Source organism: Chelonia mydas, chromosome 1 (genome assembly GCF_015237465.2).
Source record: "Chelonia mydas isolate rCheMyd1 chromosome 1, rCheMyd1.pri.v2, whole genome shotgun sequence".
NCBI classification, from domain to species: Eukaryota; Metazoa; Chordata; order Testudines; family Cheloniidae; genus Chelonia; species Chelonia mydas.
Window position 1 is genome coordinate 258,990,503 of NC_057849.1, and position 21,274 is coordinate 259,011,776.

Sequence of the window (21,274 nt, forward strand, 5' to 3'; positions counted from 1 at the left end):
GACACTTTTCCTCATGTGTGGATAGCTCTGAGGATTCTGATCATGCTGCCAGTCACAGATGCAAGTGGTGAGAGCAGCTTTTTGAAGCTCAGGCTCATTATAACTTATCTGTGATTGACGATGGCTGACCAGAGACTGACACCACTTGATATTTTATCGCTTGAAAATACCATTGTCCAGTCTCTGGACCTCTCGGACGCTGGGCTTCAGTTCATGAGGGCAAAGGCGAGAAAAGCGACCTTTTGAACTAAAGGACGAGGGTTAACGGCCTAAGGCTGTCACCTGCTGTAACCCTATTTAATACTGCCCCACCTAGTGTTGGTGCACAGTTCAATTTCTTGATGTTAGTACATTTCAGTTATTCTTAAAATTAAAAGGTTTTTGTAAACTTAGAGGAAACCATTTTTATTTGCTTATATATGGCATGAATCAATATAGATTTAGAGATCCTAGCATGCAAATTTATCATCTTATATGACAGGGATAAATCATGCATGCAAATCGTGCATCCAAGTTGTGAAATGGGCTACAAATGCAATAAAAAAATAAGGTATTCAAAAGTTTAACAAATGGAGGTGGGGGGAGCACCAAAGACGCTCCTTGCCTGGGGCACTATTTGTTTAGGGCCAGCCCTGCCAAGGAGGACAGTAAGTATTGTTTATATAGCGGTTGGCTATGGTAAGAGGATAAGGAAGTTTGCTACTTGCCTAAAGGGCTGCCTTACTCTTCTTATTCTAGGAAGCAAACTTAGAATTAAGTAAGTAGAACAGTTGTGTTTGTGTGAATATACATATTATTGAGCCACAAGGCATGGCCCTGTGCCCTGACTGGTAGCGCACCAGTCAGATCCAGCCCAGCCCTGCAGGGAGAAGATAGAGCTGCCAGAGGTAACCCAGACTGAATCTGTAGGTTGGATTTCATTCCAATTTCCTGTAACTTTACAGAAATCAGTCGGCTTGAGACTGGGAAAACACCATTAAGGAGGAATCACAGACAGGAGGCCAAATGTCTTTGTGAGGTGTATTACATAATGGGACCAAAGCCAGCACGTGAGCCTGACAGCTTCAGTAATCGTCTAGGTTTTTTTCCTTTCTGATTTGAAGGTGTGTCTGTGCTCAGTAGTGTGGCTGCTGAAACTATTCATTATGTAGGACAACAAAATGTTTTACTGAATTGTCAATATAGTACCCAGGGTGAGCCTATGTAAATCTGAAGGTCTCCAGTTGTCAGAAGTCCTGTGTTATATTCTTCATTTTAAAGGAAAACAACAAATTTCCCAGTAGTGATATTAGTTAGTCCAGGGAGGGTGCATTGTAACTGCTGTGCAATAACAGTTTATCTTTGGAGTGTTATTCGTTAAAAAGGCATTTGAAATTATTAATTGTGTGTGTGCATCACTGTCTTATGGTAAAGACTAGTCCTGCATTCCTAACAGAAAGAAAATGAATCCTACTATAATTTCTCATTTAGTATTTAGATCAGGGGTGGGCAAACTTTTTGGCCCAAGGGCCACATCTGAGTGTGGAAATTGCATGCAGGGCCATGAATGTAGGGCTGGGGCAGGGGGTTGGGGTACGGGAGGGAGTGCGAGGTGTGGGAGGGGGTGCAGTGTGCAGGAAGGGGCTCAGGGCAAGGGATTGGGGCACAGGAGGGGTGCGAGGTGTACAAGGGGGCTCAGGGCAGGGGGTTGAGGTTCAGGAGGGGAGCAGCAGGGAGCTCAAGGCAGGGGGTTAGAGTGCAGGAGGGGTTCGGGGTGTGGGCTCCGGCCCAGCGCCGCTTACCTGGAGAGGCTCCAGGGTGGCAGCGGCACAAAGGCAGGCTCCCCGCCCTGGCCCCGTGCTGCACCATGCCACTCCCAGAAGCGACCGGCACCACATCCCTACAGCCCCGGGGCGGGGGGTGCAGAGGGCTCCGCGCGCTGCCCTCGCCTGCGGGTACCTTCCCCGAAGCTCCCATTGGCCGCGGTTCCCTGTTCCCGGTCAGTGGGAGCTGTGGGGGGTGGTGCCTGCAGGCGAGGGCCATGCACAGTACCCCCTTCCCCGCCCCCTGCAGGGGCCTCAGGGACGTGATGCCAGCCGCTTCTGGGAGCGGCGTGCTGCCTGGAGCGCCATGGGGGTGGCAGTCCTGTGGGCTGGATCCGGCCCACGGGCCGTAGTTTGCCCACCCCGATTTAAATGGTTCATACAGAAAATCCAGCAATTGTCTCTTGCAAGGATAGGAATTCATGGTCAGTGCAAATACTTTAAGTCAGACTTACCTCCCTTCTACATCGGTTACACAGCTTCAGCTTCCAGCCACTGGATCATGTTATATCTTTCTCTGCTAGGCTGAAGAGCCCATTGTTAAATGTTTGTTCGCCATGTAGATACTGACAGATTGTAATCAAGGCACCCCTTAAACTTCTCTTTCTTAAGCTAAATAGATTGAGCTCTTTGAGTCTACCGTAGAACCTCAGAGTTATGAACACCAGCATTATGAACTGACCAGTCAACCACACACCTCATTTGGAACCGGAAATGGAAAATCAGGCCACAGCAGAGGCAAAAAAGCAAATACATACAGCACTGTGTTAAATGTAAACTACTAAAAAAAAAAATAAGGGGGAAAGCAGCATTTTTCTTCTGCATAGTAAAGTTACAGAGCTGTGTTAAGTCAATGTTCAGTTGTAAATTTTTGAAAGAACAACCGTAATGTTTTGTTCAGAGTTACAAACATTCCAGAGTTACAAACAACCTCCGTTCCCAAGATGTTCGTAACTCTGAGGTTCTACTGGATCACTAGAAGGGAAATTTTTTTAACCCTTTAATCGTTTTTGTTGCTCTTTGAATTCTCTCCAGTTTATCGGTATCCTTTTTGAACTGTGGGCACTCGAACTGAACACAGTATTCCAGCCATGGTTGCACCAGTGCCAAATGCAGAGGTAAAATAACTTCTGTACCCATACTCAAGATCCCCTAGTGTGTGCCTCCCAGGATCACATTAGCTCTTTTGGCCACAGCATCACACTGAAAGCTCATGTTCAGCTGATTATACCCCTCCCAAATCTTTTTCAGAGCACCGCTTGCTAGGAAAGAATCCCTCATCCTGTAAGTATGGCCTACATTCTTTGTTCCTAGATGTAGACTTTTACATTTAACCATATATTGTCTGCTTGCGCCCAGTTTACCAGCCAATCCAATTTGCTCTGAATCAATGACCACTCCTCTTCATTACCTACCACTCCTCCAATTTTTGCATCATCTGCAAACTTTATCAGTGATGATTTTATGTTTTCATCCAGGTCATTGATTAAAAAAAATGCTAAATAGCGTAGGGCCAAGAAACAATCCCTGCAAGATCCCACTGGAAACACACCCCGCTCAGTGATGATTTCCTATTTACAGTTACATTTTGAGACCTATCAGTTAGCCAGTTTTTAATTCAGTTAATGTGTGCCATCTTAATTTTATATCATTCTAGTTATTTTTAATCAAAATATTGTGGTACCAAGTCAAAAGCCTTACAGACATCTAAGCCTATTATGTCAATACTATTACCTTTATCAACCAAATTTGTAATTTCACCTCAAAAAGATATGAAGTTAATTTGACAGGATGATTTTTCCATAAACCCATGTTGAATTGCATTAATTACATTACCCTCCTTTAATTCTTTGTTAATCAAATCCCATATCAACTGTTCCATTATCTTGTTGGGGATCAAAGTCTATACAGGCCTATAATTACCTGGATTATTCCGTTTATCTTTCTTAAAAATTGGCACATTAACTTTCTTCCAATGTTCTGGAACTTTCCTAGTGCTCCAAGACTTAATGAAAAGCAACATTAATGGTCCAGTGTGCTTCTCAGCCAGAGCTTTTAAAACTCTTGGATGCAAGTTATCTGGACCAACTGAATTAAAAATATTTAACTTTAGTAGGTTCTGTTTAACATCCTCCAGAGATACTAGTGGAATGGAAAGAGTGTTATCACCTAATGATGGAGACTGTGTCATATGTTTTCCCCCAAATACAGAACAGAAATAGTTATTGACCACTTTTGCCTTTTCTGCATTATTATTAATAATTCTACCATTTCCATCTAGCAATGGACCAGTCCCACTGTCAGGATTCTTTTTGTTCCCAATATATTTTTTAAAATTTTATTTATTGTCCTTAACTCTGCTGGCCATAGATTTCTCCTTGCGTCCCTTTGCTTTCCTTAGCACTTTTCTACAATTCCTAATTTCTGTTTTAATATTAATTAAATATTAAAATTAAATAAATTAATTAAAATTAATTTTAATTAATTAAATATTAATTAAATATCAATTTCCAATTTCTTCCAGTTGTTATATATTATTTTTTATTTTTATAGCTGCCTCCATTTCTCCTCTAAACCTGATCCGTTTTTTAAATCGACCCTGTCTTCTTCTTCAGTTGCAGGATTGTAGATTTTTGGGGCATCTAGTGTATGGTGTTCTTAAATGATTCCCAATTAGCATTCATATTTTTCTGATTAAATTCTTCCTCCGAGTTGCTTTGGCTCGTAATTGTTTTCAGCTTTGTGAAAGCACCAAGTGTATATAGTACTGATCTGGACTTTATTCTGCTTGCATTTTATAAATGTGTTCAAATCATGATCACTTGGACCTAATTTCTATGATAAAGAGGAACTTATCTGTTAGGACAAGGTCTATGTTGGCTGTAATCTTTTTTCTGAGTTAGGAAATTGTCATAAATAATGTTTAGAAATTCCAAGGATGTTTTTAGTACTGGCAGCATAAGCCCTCCAGCATACGTGTCTCAGATTGAAGTCCCTCATGATCACTCAGTTTTGGTTTTTTTCCCCTCTACAAATAGGTGCATAAGGAGCCAGTCACCCTGTTCCCTGGTGTGATTTTGGTGGTCAGTAGTAGACACTAACTAATACCCCGTCTTGTGCTTTATCTGTTAGGACACTGCAGGAGTGAAATCTCTTGTCTTCAGCAGAAGCATGGGGGTTTGGGAAAAAACACACGTCAGTGTATACTTTGATTGATGTGAAATTTAGAAACAAGCTTGGGGAGACACTTGGGGTGTAGTCACCAAGAAGCCTTCTCTTTGTGAAAAACAGTATAAGGAGGGTCCACCACGATGGTGCTGAGCTCATTGACCCTCCTGGCCAAAGTGATAGCCACTAAGAATGCCACCTCCATCGATAGGTAGGTCAAGGAACATGTCACCATGGGTTTGAAAGTGTTGACATAATGAGATTAAGTTCTCACTGAGGTGTAGTTTTGATCACTGGTGAGAAAGTCCAGATTAGGCCTTTCATAAACCGTACTGCAGCTGGATGAGTACAGACAAAACGTCCTTCTATCAGGGGGAGGGAAGCACTAATCGCTGCTAGGTGCACTCGAAACAAGCTAATAGAGACACCTGAGGCCTTTGGGGACAGGAGATAGTCTACGACAACCAGGATGCTTGGAGTGGCTGGAGAATGTTGGTGGAGTTGTGCCCAGGCCGAAATGTATCACCGCTGGGCCAGCTAGCAGGTTCTCTAGTAGAATCTTTTCTGCTTTGGTTGAGGATAGTCTGAACAGGGGCCGAGCATGAGTGGTCTATTTCTTCCTCCGAGTTGCTTTGGCTCATAATTGTTTTCAGCTTTGTGAAAGCACCAAGTGTATATAGTACTGATCTGGACTTTATTCTGCTTGCATTTTATAAATGTGATCAAATCATGATCACTTGGACCTAATTTCTATGATAAAGAGGAACTTATCTGTTAGGACAAAGTCTATGTTGGCTGTAATCTTTTTTCTGAGTTAGGAAATTGTCATAAATAATGTTTAGAAATTCCAAGGATGTCCTCCAAACATCAGGCCATGAGGTAGGGATCTGGGTGATTGATTTCCCCCCCTGTCCTGGGTTAGGAGGTCCAGGAATGGGTGAATCCTGTTTGGAGGGTGGGACAACATCATTAGAAGTTCCATGAACCAGCACTGTCTGGGTCAGCAGGGTGTTAAGAGAACGATGTTGGCACGGTGGCAACGTATCTTCCCTATGACTTGTGGAAGTAGGGGAAGGGGAGGAAAGGGAGATCTGAGATAGTTTATCCAGAATAGCAGAAGAGCATTGCCCTGGAAACCGCGACCCGTGATGCCTCTGGAGCAATATAGGGGAAAGTTCCTGTTAGTTGGGAATGCAAAAAGATCCCAGAGCGGTGTACCTCATTGTGTAAATATCTCACTTACACCTGTGTGGTGCATCTCCCACTCCTGTTTGTCACCAAGCTTCTGCTTAGTCTGCCTGCAAGAGGGTTATGCATACCAGGGTGGTAAGCAGCCCGTATTGTGATTCGGTTCCTGGAGCACACCAGTTCCAGAGTCTGACAGCTTCCAGGCAGAGGGAACAAGCTCTCGCTCCTCCCTGTTTGCTTATATAGACCAGGATGGTGATATTGACCAACATTATCTGTATATGGAGTGAGCATGCCTGCCCTAGTGCAGGTCACACCTCATCCTTCTCTAGAGCGAGAGGGTTAGATTCCAGGACAAGCCCCCGTGTACCACAGAAACTGCTCTGACCCTCTTCCTTTTAGTGTCCACTCAGTATTTTAGCCCAAACACTTCTGCCAACGCCAGTACAGTGCCACATCACGGTTTTTAATTCCTATGTCTTTCAGTCCCTTTCCATCCGGGCCCAAGGGGAAAAAGAGATCTCCATGTCTTGGATGCTCTTTCAGCCTGGGCTTCATGCGCTCTATCGCCCTCCCCTGGTGTCACTTTCTTCCTCACTTTTATCGGGTTAGCCAGATGAGGGCTAATTAGTTCCTCACCATGCCAGCTTCTCCATCTCATAAGCTCATTGCTCTAGCAGCCATCACTGGGAAACTAACTGAGGCTGCAGTGACGGGAGCGCGACCTGCTCGCCAGGCCTCAGCACTCTGTCCCACTGGTGCAGGGCAGTTTCCAACATCACATCCTAGGGCCCTGATGCCATAGAAGATATTATGCAAACAGAGTCCCAGAAGAGCAAAGTGAAAACCCTGCACAAACAGCATCCATGGAGCAAAGTCAATAGGTTATTTTGAAACACTTTCATCTTTAATAATCTGAAACGCTCTTAGAAACATGGATAGGGACACTGGAGGCCCTTATCCCTGCTGGTGAGCACTTGCCCATGTGACTAGCCTCATTGGTTTGAATGGGACTACTCCTGTAGGCAAGGCTACATTGGCCCTATATAGCTGACAGGAGGAAAAGGTAAAATCATTATCCCAAAGGTTGGCTGTTTTTGTATAGGACCTAGTATATTCAAGGGGGCTTGCGACACTGGTGAGGCCTCATCTGGAGTAGTGTGTCCAGTTTTGGGCCCCACACTACAAGAAGGATGTGGATAAATTGGAGAGAGTCCAGCGAAGGGCAACAAAAATGATTAGGGGTCTAGAACACATGACTTATGAGGAGAGGCTGAGGGAGCTGGGATTATTTAGTCTGCAGAAGAGAAGAATGAGGGGGGATTTGATAGCTGCTTTCAACTACCTGAAAGGGGGTTCCAAAGAGGATGGCTCTAGACTGTTCTCAATGGTAGCAGATGACAGAACGAGGAGTAATGGTCTCAAGTTGCAATGGGGGAGGTTTAGATTGGATATTAGGAAAAACTTTTTCACTAAGAGGGTGGTGAAACACTGGAATGCGTTACCTAGGGAGGTGGTAGAATCTCCTTCCTTAGAGGTTTTTAAGGTCAGGCTTGACAAAGCCCTGGCTGGGATGATTTAACTGGGAATTGGTCCTGCTTCGAGCAGGGGGTTGGACTAGATGACCTTCTGGGGTCCCTTCCAACCCTGATATTCTATGATTCTATGAATAGTATCTAGTGTGTTCAAGGGGGCTTCTGTATTCTTGCTGAGGTCTAAGACGAAATAAGACATAAAATGAGGAAAAGGAAGAGTCTGCCTGTACTCCTCTTTAAAAGAACAATACGCTGTATCATAATGCATTTCATCCCTGCATAGATTATAAAGCCAAAAGCAACCATTGACCGCCTGTATATCATGGGACTTCCCTGAATTAATTCCTGTTTGAACTAGAGCAGATCTTTTAGAAAAACAGCTAATCTTGACTTTAAAATTTCCAGTGATGGACAATCCAGCAGAATCCTCGGTAAATTCTTCCAGTGGTTGTTAATCCTCGCTGCTGTTCAACATCTGAGATGGAAATGGAAGATGCCAAGTGCAAAGCCTGGCATCAGAGGTGGCAGCACACACGTTACTTGCAAAGAAAACAGCTGAAGAGCTGGAAAAACGGAGCTGTGGTTTTCAGGACTTATTCAGGGAGGTGAGACTAGCTACTGGGAAAGCAGGGGATGAGACGGTTAAAAAAACCTCCTTTCTAGGGGCAAAATATGACAGTGAGGACTCAGCGGATGAAGCCCCAATTCTTTTTAGAGGTGACCTGCTTTAAAAAAAAATGTTCATCCCTGGGGGATTGGGAAGGACGACTAGTTTGGGATGGGGAGGCCTGAAAGGTATTTTTGGTATTTTGTTTTACATCCTGCTTGTTTCTTCCCCTTTGACGTGTCAGGCATGTCAAGGCTGATCGTCCATGGTTCAGCTGGAGAACTCCTTGGAGGTCTCAGGCACTGTTCCCTCTAAGCTGTGAGCACGCACTCAGATCCTAAACCCCGTGCACACGGCGAAACACTGCGCGCACAACAATTTGCACAGAAGAAATTTTTTACACATTGACAGCCTGACAAAAATTAGAGGGAACATGGGAATCAGGTGTAGATTGCAAGTTCTCTCGGACCTTAATTGAAGGGGAGACTTTGTGGAGGCTTGGATCAGATGACACTTTCACAGAGGCACCCACTGCAGCTGCTTCTAGTCAAGCAGAAATGGGGAAGCCAACACCTTTGGCAGGAGGAGGAGGAAGAAATGAGTGCAAAAACCCTGTGTCCAAATTAGCTACCATCTGCTGGCTTGACACAGTCAGGGCCACATAGGGAGCAGCCACATCACAGAACAGTTGCCCTGCTCAGTTAGTGAGATTTGCCATTCAAAAATAGACTCTTTCAGGCAAAGACAAGACCTGAGTTTCAAATGTAAAAAACAAAATGAGATAAAAAAAGAAAAAAAAAGAAATCTTGCAAGCGCCCTTTAAACATGGTATCTGATAACTGCCTCAAGCTACAGCCGTGCAACACCTGCCTTTGGCTTCAGTGGCTCTTCTTCTTGCCTGACACTACTCTCCTCCCCCTCACCCCACCGACAAGAAATTAACCAAAAATCAGGCTAACCACGGAGACATGTGCCAACCAACTGCTCTCACTAATCAGTGTTCACTAATGTATGGGCATTTAGCACCTGAGCGTAAACTAAAGGCCTTAAAAATTACTAAATAGGTCTCACCCAATGCTTTCAAAGCTTTCTTTGTGTTAGTAAGTAAATTAAATATGGAGACTGAAAGCCACACTGTGCATAAAAAAAATAAACCTGTCTCCCAAATATACACTCAATTTACCTAGGCCCCTATGGGCTAACTCAGTTCTACCTCTCAGCCCTGGTCTACACTAGGGCTTTAGGTCAAATTTAGCAGCGTTAAATCGATGTAAACCTGCACCCGTCCACACAATGAAGCCCTTTATTTCGACTTAAAGGGCTCTTAAAATCGATTTCCTTACTCTACCCCTGACAAGTGGATTAGCGCTTAAATCGGGTCGAATTTGCCGGGTCGAATTTGGGGTACTGTGGACACAATTCGACGGTATTGGCCTCCGGGAGCTATCCCAGAGTGCTCCATTGTGACCACTCTGGACAGCACTCTCAACTCAGATGCACGATTGTTTGCCGTTGCTCTGACGCAGGGAGGGGCGACTGACGACACGGCTTACAGGGTTGGCTTCAGGGAGCTAAAATCAACAAAGGGGGTGGCTTTACATCAAGGAGTATTTCAGGCAGGACTTCATGGAGGGTTCCAATAAGAAATGGTGCACTTAAGTTATTGTTCTTATTGGAACAAGCAGGTTGGTCTGGCCTCTGATTGATACATGGCTAGATTTACCTCGCTGCACCTTCTCTGTGAGTGACTGCAGTGTGACCTAGAGGAATGAGTCCCCTAGACAGGGGAGGGGGGGAAGCAAATGAGTACAAAACAAATCTGGTCTATTTCTTGTTTTGATCCACTCCATCTATCTTTTATATCTTTGGCTGGCAGCAGACAGTGCAGAAGGACTGCTAGCCATCCTCATCTGTTGCCTGCCCAGCAGAAGATGGTACAGTACGACTGCTAGCAATCCGTATCGCCTGCCTGCTCACCATAAGACAGTTCAATAGGACTGACTGCAGGACTAAAGAGAATGACCTGGTCAAGTCACTCCAAATTTAGTCCCTGCGCCCATGTCTGCCCAGGCACTCCTGGCCGACGTGGCCAGGAGCACCTCGGACATGACGATGACGGATACCAGTCGTATTGCACCGTCTGCTGCCACAAGGCAATGGGTTGCTACTACTGTGTAGCAATGCAGTACCGCGTCTGCCAGCACCCAGGAGACATACGGTGACGGTTAGCTGAGCGGGCTCCGTGCTTGCCGTGGTATGGCGTCTGCACAGGTAACTCAGGAAAAAAGGTGCGAAACGATTGTCTGCCCTTGCTTTCACGGAGGGAGGGAGGGAACGGGCGCCTGACGATATGTACCCAGAACCACCCGCGACAATGTTTTAGCCCCATCAGGCACTGGGATCTCAACCCAGAATTCCACTGGGCAGCGGAGACTGCGGGAACTGTGGGATAGCTACCCACAGTGCAACGCTCCGGAAGTCGACTCTAGCCTTGGTACTGTGGAAGCACTCCGCCGAGTTATGCACTTCATGCACTTAGAGCATTTTCTGTGGGGACACACACACTCGAATATATAAAACAGATTTCTAAAAAACCGACTTCTATAAATTAGGCCTAATTCCGTAGTGTAGACATACCCTCAGTTTGCTGGCATTTGCAATGTCCCAGCATAAGGCATTCAGGCACAGCAGAGGCCTTAAATAGTTTGAGTGATTAGTTTATACTTATTTATGGCCTGTTCCAAAGTTCACTGGTCTCAAGGGGAATCTTTCCATCTGCCTTCAGTGTGTGTTGGATTAGGCCCTTATGTCCTAACTGCACTTCATAATCTGGGTTCACTCAGCACATACTTCTGTGATGAATATAATTTTCATCTAGTGCCTTAAAACACACTATACAGGGAACAGCGCCATCTGGTGGTGTAATGGTAGCTGTATCTCACTGCACTCTCTCACATTGGAGAAAGGAATACATGGCACAGCCCGTGGCCTGTATGATCCTTAGGTTACCATGTTTCTTCCAGTTGAAACCTAATTCTACAGAGGGCTTCTGGAAATATCAGGTATGCTGCAAGTGTGAAGCCTGAGCCTACCAGACCTCTCAGTTCCCCACACTCTGCTGGGTAAGTATTGTACATGTGGGTATCACTGATCGTCCTTCCTCCCTTCCCCAAAGCATCGCACTGTGGCATCAGCAAAGCCCAAGTCCACAGGGGGATTGGAATCCATAACTACAGATGCCCCAAAAGAAAACCAACTAGCCTCAAACCTTTGAGAAATCCAATGCAGCTGTTTTGTGGAGAGGGAGCAGCCGGGGGGACGGAAATGCTGGATGTGCTGTAGTGTGTGAAAAATGTGGCAAGGATTTAGAGGAGGAAAAAGCTCCCAAAAGGAGCCATGTAATCAAGTGAACTGCAGACCAGATCAATAAACTACTTGCAGACTCTTAGTGGCATTCAGCAAAATGCATCTAGGTCGATGGGAAGGAAATTATGTATTCATCATATTTCATTAATATTATATCTTTATTATTTAGAGCAGATGAAAAGGTGCCACACTGGGAACCTTTGCGTCTACACTTCAATATTTATCCCCATAATAGGCACAGCACAGGGGGGGAGCAGTACGACCTTACCCAACTCTTTCCCCTGCCAATTTGCCACAACCATGTCCTGAAGAGACTACCTCTAGGCTTGAGAAGAGAGGTTAGTTCCCAGAGCTCAAGTAACTCCATCTCTCCAGCACTCAGAAGGCCAAATGTGGGGCAATTAATCCCAGTTTGCGATGAGGATGCCTATATACCAGCAACTGGATTGAGATCGACCTGCTCATTGTGTAAAGCCTACTGATTAGCTGTCATGTAGTGACAACTTTAAGTAGTTGAACCATCCTCCAGGAGGGGAAAGGTGGTGGAACCCAATCACCTCACCCTCCCCACCATTAGCCTAACTTGTAGTTATTTTACAGGATGTAAAAAGAAAAGGAGGACTTGTGGCACCTTAGAGACTAACAAATTTATTTGAGCATAAGCTTTCGTGAGCTACAGCTCACTTCATCGGATGCATGGATGAAGTGAGCTATAGCTGTAGCTCACAAAAGCTTATGCTCAAATAAATTTGTTAGTCTCTAAGGTGCCACAAGTCCTTTTCTTTTTGCAGATACAGACTAACACGGCTGCTACTCTGAAACCTGTCATTTACAGGATGTGTTTTCTGCTAGACTGTCACCTTAAAAGCTCAGGGTGGCAGCAGTACCATGCTATGAGCAGCTCTAACAATGCAAGTAGTAAGCAGTACTCCTCAACTGGTGAAGAGAGGAGGAAGAAATAGGAAAGGGAGAACGAAGCTGGACAGTTAAGAACGGAGGTTTCGTTTGTACTGAATGGACAATGAGAGAAGCCAACGGTGTGGGAGCTAGGGGGGTAGAAATGGAATTCCAAGTCTTCCACGCCTAGGTCAGATACGAGGATCCCCTAGGCGATGGAAGGGATTGGGTCATGCAGCCTCTGACCTCTAGGGTCACTGGTCCTGATACTGCCCATGTCAGCAGTGACAGAAAGCCGTTGCTGCCCTACAGCTCTTTAATGGCCTGTGTGAAATGGTCTCAGTCCAGTTGCTAGTAGAGAGAAGTCCAGTACAAAAGCCACCACACCACAGTAAGCATTAAATGGATCCCTTTTTAGTGGTCTCAGCAGAGAGGCAAAGGACGGAACGTGGCGGCTGAACTCTCCTTTCCCTCTTGTGGGCTGCCTCTAGGGTCTAGCTGAGGCATATTAGCAGAGAGCGTTTGCTGGGGAAGGCTGTGCTATCTGTAGAAAGAGGACAACTTTGGTAACTACTGTGTTGATCCAAACACTCAATTAATTACAAAGCAGGAAATAAGGTGTGAGCAGCAAGCGGGTCAATAAGCATTTAATATAGGTGCTGAATGAACCAGGACAAGGAGATGATTAGTAAGAAAGAGATTCTGAAGGATCCTTTCTGAGAGCTTGGCCAAGGCAGCGATCAGCAGCCTGAACTGTTGACTTCAATGGGAGCTGAGGATGCTCAGTACCTTTCAGAGGTACTCAACACCTACTGAGTGGGGCCCTAATTTAGGGTAGTCACCTGTTGCTATTGGCACAGGCCGGGCCTAATTTGGAAGGCTGTCCTCTAGATAAGGTGCTCTCAGGGATTAACTAAATTGTAAAATATCTTCAGGGTGTCCACATTTCATCGCTGTCATAACGTAACACAGCATCGTATCCTCATGCTACCAACACTGGCATAGTTTTTAAACATGGCATCTCTAGGTGACATGTAGAAGCGGCAGCGGTGTTACCAGTAGCTGTGATGTGTGTCTGGGATTCCTGACTGCAGATGTGATTTGGGTTCTTATCAGACTATTGGTGCGAATAGGCAAACCCTAAAGGAGCAGCTGAGAAAAGATTTTGGTGAGTTTAGGAAGTGAATAAGCAAAATTGAAGCATTTTGGAAGCAGTTTCGTATTTCTGTCCAAGTAGTGCAGGAACTTCTGGATAACCTTGAAGCTTAAGGTCTGACTGTGGGTCAAAGGGCCACTGGACAAGTTTTGGAGCATTCAGAAAAGCATTTTTGGAGCAGAAAATCCTGAAAATGTCAAGGAAGAAAAAAGCAAATATAAAAACTCAAAGAGTTTGTCCAAGAAATAATGGGTGGGTCTAGCAATGTCGAAATGGACTTCCATTCTGGGGGAAGTGACCTTCACATAGCGAGGTGATGGGTTCTGGGGATTCTATTACTTTTGGCTTTGAAGAAGTGAAATCGACAGTGGAGGCTCCTGGAGTTATCTCAGGGAGCTTGGGAAAGCTGAGCTTGTGTCTCCCATATCCGCTGCCAAAAGAGAATTCATCAGTCCCCCGTGTGGGGACAGATTAATCCTGAAGTATGAAGAGTGGCCTGAGCTGGTTGAAAAAAAAACATATCATAGTGCAAGAGAAATACAGGAATGACCTAATAAGGAACATAAATGATTACTTAGAAAAATATGAAGACGCGCACAAAGCATTACAAGAGATAATAGGGTCATGGAAAAGAGATAGAAATGACCTATTAAGTCATCTTCCCTAGGCTACTTTCACTCCCTTCCTCTTCATCACCAGTGCTCAATAATGCTCTCTGATTCGGACAGTCTGCTAGTCACATGGCTTTTCAAAATCACCAGGTACAATTGTCCTCCATGACAATGGCATGAGGAACAAAGGCTGCTGTGCAAACAACTTCTTAAAACAGTTAGCTGCTATACAAGTAAGCCAAACGGGAATATGGGAGATACAAAGAGGCAATTCCCTCTATTGCTATTTGCTTGATTCTGCTTAAAAAAAAAAAAAAATGTACACGTACTTCAAACAGGCTTTTAATGTCTAATGGACATTGGAGCAGGTCACCCATTGCTTGCTATAGAAGGGTTTTATAAAAAAAGTACGGCTGCTGGTGGGTATTTATTGGAGTGTGAGGAACAGTTCATTTCACGAAATTCTGCATTGTAAAATCTAAATGGTCTAACAGTTCCCAAAGCATGGTATGGGCATTTATTGATATTTTATACATCTAGGTTGATTATTAATGGCAGCTCCACTGAAAGCCACATAACCCACAGACGTTTGACCAATGAAAATAGACTTGCTTGACCAATTTTCTTCATACTTTTGATGCATGTGCACACAAAGAGCTGGGTATCATTCTGCAATTAATCCATTGCTACAGAGCAAAAGGCACTCAAATCCATTCTTAAGAATGGACCACAAAAGCAGAATTCCTTTCCACACGTGGAGGAGAAAAAGGCAGGCAGAAATTGCATACTACAAGACAGTACAGACCACTCAAATAAGCCTGGACTGGTTTCATCCTTAGTCTTGCAAAGAGTGTCAAAAACATGCATGATACAACCCCCAAAAAATAGCTCTACAAGACCTATCTGATAAAACATTTACAGTTACAAACAAGTTATTTTTTGAAGCAAAACAATGTTGAGGTAGGAAAGCAATAGCTACTCTTGAATGCAAGGTAGGCCCGATAAACATTGGAGGAGAGGAAAAGAAGACACTTCTTTCTTTTGGGGGGGTTTGGAAGGAGGTCTGATAAGATTTCAAGACTCCTCACATCTGCCCCCTCCCAAAAGAATACTTCAAAGCAGGTCAAAGACAAAAGGGACAACCCCAAAACACTGAAGTCTTCTATTCCTAGGGCAGGTAGAGATTGCATAGTACACACTCCCCCCGACACTCCTCCCCCTGGCTCCCCGTGTGCCTAACTTCTGTTCTGAATGGTCTACTTCCGGGGTAAGAGACCAATCTCCAGGGGTCACTTAGTCCTTGGCCTCTGCTGAGAGTGCCAAGCAGAGGTGCTAAATAGTGGTGGGTTTCGTGGTGTGGGCAGCAATTTCCATATTCAGTACCCAGATAATTCTTGTTCTCTTTAGTTTAAGCCATAGTTTATGTTTCAAAAAACCTTTGCCGAGGATGTAAAATTCAGGGACCTTGGAAAAAGACTTTGCAAACTAGCCCATGATCAAGCCATTCAGGTTTAGGAAATCCAGGCACTGCATACCATTTCAAGTGCAATAAATACTAAAAAGGCAATTACTGCCCTCCCATACAGATCCCTTCTAAGACTCATTTCTTCCACAGTGCCGACAACAAAAGAAGCAATAAAAATATTTTCCACCTCTGGGGTCCTGATACAATCTAAGAAGATTGAGTAGGCAGGATGTAAATTCTTTCAGGGCAGTAGCTGTCTGTATTCTTGTGTCTTGTACAGAGCAGAGAATAGAGCAGGGATCTCAAACTCAAATCACCATGAGAGCCACATGAGGACTAGTACATTGGCCTGGGGGCTGCATCACTGACACCTTTTCATATAAAGGTACAAAAGCCCCGCCCCCACTCCACCCCTTCCATGAGGCCCCGCCCCTGCCCCGCCTCTTCCCAGCCCCCATTCCAACTCCTTCCCCAAAGTCCCACCCCAACTCCACCCCCTCCCTGCCCCTGCCCCACCTCCTCCCCTGAGCGTGTGGTTCCCCACTCCTCCCCCCTTCCCTCCTGGAAAGCACTAAGCGCCGCCAAACAGCTGTTTGGCAGCGGGAAGCACCTGGAGGGAGGCAGAGGAGTGGGGACGCAGAGCGCTGGGAAAGAGGGGGGCAGCGGGTGAAGGGAGCTTGGCGGCCACAGGAAATAACTCCGGGAGGCATGGGGAGCTTGGTGAGCCACAGCAAATAACTCCGTGTGCTGCATGCGGGCCGCGTGTTTGAGACCCCGGGATAGAGTCACTCTATTTTTAGAATCAAAGCACTGGAGTGTTCCATTCCACCCCACCCTCCAGGTCTGGAGTATTCCAGGATGTCCCAAATCAGGCCCTTTACACATAGTCTGATCACTCACCCAGGTGGTGCAGTCTGCTAGAGTTCTAGAAGTGTTTAATAAAGGGACGAATGATAACTTTAAAAATGGTGTCCTCGTGAAATTAAAAGTTATGTCATTGTATGCAGTGTTTGATCTCCTAACTGAGATTTAGGAAGCCAGAGAGAAAAGCTATTCAGTAGTCTGGTGTACATGGTAAAAAAAAATACTCTCTCGTCTTGTGATGGAGACATTACACAAGCTTCCTTCTTTACATTTTCTGGTGGCTACAATACAGGTGGAGTTAAAAGAATCTGTGGCAGCTTCCCAAACAAAGCAAAAAGAGTAGGCTGTGTGCATGTTGACCAGAGGGGTATAGAAAAAGGAGAAGAAAACACCAAGGAGGCCTGGTCAATATTTCCTCCATCCATAAAAGTGTCTCTCAAATACTGCGTAAGCTATTGCTGAGTGCAAAATCGCTGCCACGTTTGTCAGTATGCTGTGCCCAGGCTGGGCAGTGGTTGAGTTGGGGGCTTTGCAATAGGTCAGTTTCATTGTTGGTCAGTTTCATTGCCACCCCTGAACTAAATTGTAAAAGGTCTTCAGGGTGTCCACATTTCATCATTGCCATGTGCTGTCATAATGTAACGCAGCATTGTGTCATGCTACCAACATTGGCATACAGTTTTTAAACATGGCATCTCTAGGTGACATGTAGAAGCTGCAGCGGTGTTACCAGTAGCTGTGATGTGCGTCTGGGATTCCTGACTGCAGATGTGATTTGGGTTCTTATCAGACTATTGGTGCGAATAGGCAAACCCTAAAGGAGCAGCTGAGAAAAGATTTTGGTCAGTTAAGGAAGAGAAAAAGTAAAACTGAAGCATTTCAGAAGCAGTTTCCTATTTCTGTTGGAGATAAATTGATGTCCTGGAGTCAAGTCTCAGGTAATCTATTTACACAATGTGGGAGTTCTCAGCAACACAATGCATAAGTCTTGTTAGTTTTAAACTGACATACACCCACCCGCACACAACTCTGGAATCCCCTGAGCAGCCACCAGGAACAGCTGACTCCATCACAAACTCTTCACGTCTCCAACTGTCCTCACAACTTCCTCAACCTTCCCACATGGCTACCTGACAGCCTAAGGCAGGAGCCACAAGAGCAGTAGCACGCTCATCACATTTGCCCTCTGCTGACTTACTGATGCTTGGTGGATTCTTCACACTGCCCTCTCCTTTGAAAAGGATGTATCCTCGCTACCGTATTTAACCTACTAGAAGATCCTTGTGCCAGAGGGCTGCCATAGACCATCAGCTCAAAGCCCAGGTCAGCCAATCACACCCTGCCCAGTTTGGGTGTCCCACTGTGGTTGATCCAATGCGCCAGGCATTTGCACAGGGGTCATTGGCAGAGCAGGATTTGTTCCAGTTATTGACATACTTGTGCCAATCAATAGCAGTTGTTGCCGACAGCCTTAGCAAGTTCTTCCTTTTCTGTGTACTGGGTGTTTCTGGCTTGTAGCATTTCTACATAGTCCAAATGATCCAAATTTCTTTTGTTCTCTTCTGGAACTGCATACAAGAGGTATGCTGAGGTCTTCAGTCCATGTTCAACATGAGTGCTTAGACTTTCCGCTGTAAGAGAGACCCTTTCACATCCTTCAAGTTCTTGTGCCAATACAGCCCCCAATCCATACTCATGAGCATGTGTGTCTAATCCAAAAGGGGTTTTTGTAACATGGGTAGGCTAAGATGGAAGCACCAATTCACAATCAGTGCGGGCTGAAATATTTTCCCTTTTACTCCCATTCTATGGGATTTAGCAAACCCACAATTTAACCTTCTGTAATTGGTGCAGAGCCCTACAGAACTCTGTATCTGTCAGCATCTGAAGAGCTGGTCCATTCTGTGCTGACTCAATTTCCTGTCAGTGGAAATGCCCTCCTCCTTGACTGTGTGCCTGAGTCAGGGTAACTTTTTGAAACAACTCACAGTTCTTTGGATTCAATTTCCAATCGGCACTCAAATTTATCACAGGTCATCAGTAAATATATCAATTCTGGATTAGAAATTGTAGCATGCCTCAGGATATCTTCCAGGAAAGCTGAAAGGGGCATGCCACACAATATCCTCACCAGGAGCCTCTCAAAAGGTGGCAGGGGCATTACACAAGCCAAAAGCCATTACTTTAACTTGCCACAGTTCCTGTCCCGCTAAAAAGGCGGTCGTCTTCTTTTGCCATTTTGGATCTACTGCCACCTGTCAACAACTACTCTCAAGATCCAGTGAAGAAAGCCAGATTTAACGTGCTTCTCTGTGCTATTTGCCCCATCTGTAAAATGGGGATAATGATAGTGACCTCCTTTGTAAAATGCCTTGAGATCTGCTGGTAAAAGCCACTATGTAAGATCTAGGTACTATTATTACATCATCCAGGATCTTATCCCATTCATGGCAAAGGATAAAAATCCTTTCAGCTTACAGAAAGTCTGCACAGCAGCTAGGAGAGTGCTTCCCAGCTCAGGTAGAGACACAAGCTAGCTCTGCTCAAGTGAGCACACTAAAAATAGCAGCAGGGCTGCAGGTCCATGGGCTAGCTGCCTGAGTACAACAGCCTGTCAGGCAGCTAGGCCAAGTTGCCACCCATGCAGCCACAGCCGCACGGCTATTTTTTAGAGCCCTTGCCTGACTAGAGCTCTGGTGTGTCTGCCTAACCACACTGGGAAACACCCTCCCACTGCTGTGTAGACGTATGCTTAATTTTCTATGGTCCACATAAAATCTAATGCTACCATATTTTTTCCTAACCAGAAAGACAGATCTGGCCCAAGGTCTACTTCAAATTTCAATTAGACCTTCCAGATACACTTCCCTAAAGACCTGTAAAGACCCTTCTCTTTATGAAATCAGTAAGTGGTGATGCGCTTGTTTGATGAGCTGCCTTCCTCCAGCATCAGTCTTGTGCTGTCAGTGCTGTCCAGCTGATCTTTTCTGGAATGGGACAAAAACTCTCAATTCCTTACAAGCAAGTTTCTCAAATCTTCCTGCCGCTCATTTAAATGTACAACACTGCATGGGAACACCATCTAAACACACACTGGAAAAATCACCTTCCACTCCTTTCTCCCTTAAAGCGTCTCTCTAGGCTAGTATGAACCAGATTCTCTGGTTCCAGGTTTGCCATTGTGGTTTTCTTTTTCCACTATTTGACGTTTGTCAGAAATATTCAGCAGCTGAACAGGAATTTGTTTCTGCTTCAGGTTGACAAGAATTTTAGTAGCTTAAATTCCCCACAGACCCTGTGTCTCAACGCAGTTCTCAACCATTCCCCTTTTCCCCTTCTTAGGGAGCTATCCCAAACATATGGATTGCTACTATACTTTCAACACCTAGGAGAAGGACAACTTGCTTTTACATATAATCTGTCACCTGCAAAACATGAGCCACAACTGAAAAGGAATTTTCAGATGGCAGATGAAGGACACCTTTCCTGGCATCTATTAGCCATAGTAAAATCCAAGTCAGTAACCAGCTCATCCCCACACTCAGCTATCTAGACATCTTGCTCCAATTCTAGAGATGCAATGTTTAAACCCAATTTCCCCATTTTTGGACAGGTGTGTGGTTCCCCAGTCACTCTCGCTACTTGAGCCTAATTTGGTTGTTTGATTTTTGGATCCTCTGTTCCCTAGCATTTTTAGCATGTTTGGTCTGATAACCATTGCATTTGAGCCAGTGTCTACAATAAGGTCTGGTCTACATTACAGACCTATACCAGCATATCACTCCAGGGGCCCTAAATGATGTAGTTGTACCAACCTAACCTCTCCCCCCCCCCCCCCCCCCCCCCAATATAGACAGCGCTTTGATGGCAGGACAGCTTCTCCCACCAACATAGCAACCGCCTCTCAGGGAGGTGGATTAACAAAACCGACAGATGAGCTCTCTCCCATTGGCTTAGAATGGTACAGCTGTGCTGATGCAGCATTTAAGTGTAGACATGCCCCTATTAGAGACAACAAGGTGGGTGAGGTAATATCTTTTATTGGACCAAGCTTTTGAGCTTGCACAGAGCTCTTCTTCAGGTCTGGGAAACTGACAGTGCCACTACCCAATACAAGATGGAACAGATTGTTTAGCATAAGCAGTTAACATATTTCAAGGGACCATTCAAGGTGAAGTGGCCTATTGACACCCCTCCAGTCATAGGGAGGAAAGGAAGAGAGTGAGGGAAGCAGCTTGGGGGAGGGGGGGTATTAATGGTTTAAAGATTGTTGTCATAAACCATAAATCCAGTTTCCCAGACCTGAAGAAGAGCTCTATGTAAGCTCGCAAGCTTGTCTCTCACCAACAGAAGTTGGTCCTGTACAAGGCATTACCTCATCCAACTTGTCTCTCTAATGTCCTGGGACCTACACAGCTACACCACAGCATAGTCTCTATTACACATTCAATAGCCAAACTCCCAATGCTGTTCATTAACTGCCCATATCTAAAGGAAACCTGTGGGGTTATCTCCTGTGCTGTCAAGCTTTCCCCTTGTAGCTTGGTGTCAGCTTGTTTCCTGCTCTGTGGGAGGGTCGAACCGTAGGCACTTGGGATACCGTCTTCCTTTGACT